The sequence below is a fragment of the Arachis stenosperma genome, chromosome 9, assembly GCF_014773155.1.
Source record: "Arachis stenosperma cultivar V10309 chromosome 9, arast.V10309.gnm1.PFL2, whole genome shotgun sequence".
NCBI lineage: Eukaryota > Viridiplantae > Streptophyta > Magnoliopsida > Fabales > Fabaceae > Arachis > Arachis stenosperma.
This window is the reverse complement of record NC_080385.1, coordinates 81,507,983-81,509,283: the sequence shown is the minus strand read 5'-3', so window position 1 is coordinate 81,509,283 and position 1,301 is coordinate 81,507,983.

The following is a 1,301-nucleotide window of genomic DNA, read 5'->3' as shown; positions in this document are numbered from 1 at the left end:
ACCTCCCTGCATTCGAAGTGGATTTTCTGGAGCTACAGATACCCAATTGGCGCTCTCTCAATTGTGTTGCAAAGTAGACATTCAGGACTTTCCAGCAATATATAATAGTTCATACTTTGCCCAAGATTTGATGGCCCAAACTGGCGTTCCAAATCAGCTTAAGAATTCCCGGCGTTTAACGCCGGAACTGGCACAGAAGTGGGAGTTAAACGCCCAAACTGGCACAAAAGCTGGCGTTTAACTCCAAGAAAAGTCTCTACACATGGAAGCTTTAATGCTCAGCCCACGCACACACCAAGTGGGCCCGGAAGTGGATTTTTACGTCATTTACTCATTTTTGTAAACCTTAAGCTACTAGTTCTCTATAAATAGGACCTTTTGCTATTGTATTTTCATCTTGGTTCTTCTCGTTCCCTCTCTGGGGCCGAAGCCAATGATCACCATTTTCACTTATGTATTTTCAACGGTGGAGTTTATATACACCATAGATTAAGGTGTGGAGCTCTGCTGTACCTCGAGTATTAATGCAATTACTATTGTTCTTCTATTCAATTCAGCTTATTCTTGTTCTAAGATATTCATTTGCACCCAAGAACATGATGAATGTGATGATTATGTGACGCTCATCATCATTCTCACTTATGAATGCGTGCCTGACAACTACTCCCGTTCTACATGCAAACAAGGCTTGAGTGGATATCTCTTGGATTCCTTAATCAGAATCTTCGTGGTATAAGCTAGAATTGATGGCGGCATTCTTGAGAATCTGGAAGGTCTAAACCTTGTCTGTGGTATTCTGAGTAGGATTCAAGGATTGAATGACTGTGACGAGCTTCAAACTCGCGATTGTGGGGCGTTAGTGACAGACGCAAAAGAATCACTGGATTCTATTCCGACATGATCGAGAACCGACAGATGAATAGCCATGCTGTGACAGAGCGCATTGAACATTTTCACTGAGAGGACGGGATTGTAGCCATTGACAACGGTGATGCCCAACATACAGCTTGCCATGGAAAGGAGTAAGAAGGATTGGATGAAGACAGTAGGAAAGCAGAGAGACGAAAGGGACAAAGCATCTCCATACGCTTATCTGAAATTCTCACCAATGAATTACATAAGTATCTCTATCTTTATTTTAAGTTTTATTCATCTTTTAATTATCAATCCTCCATAACCATTTGAATCCGCCTGACTGATATTTACAAGATGACCATAGCTTGCTTCATACCCACAATCTCCGTGGGATCGACCCTTACTCGCGTAAGGTTTATTACTTGGACGACCCAGTGCACTTGCTG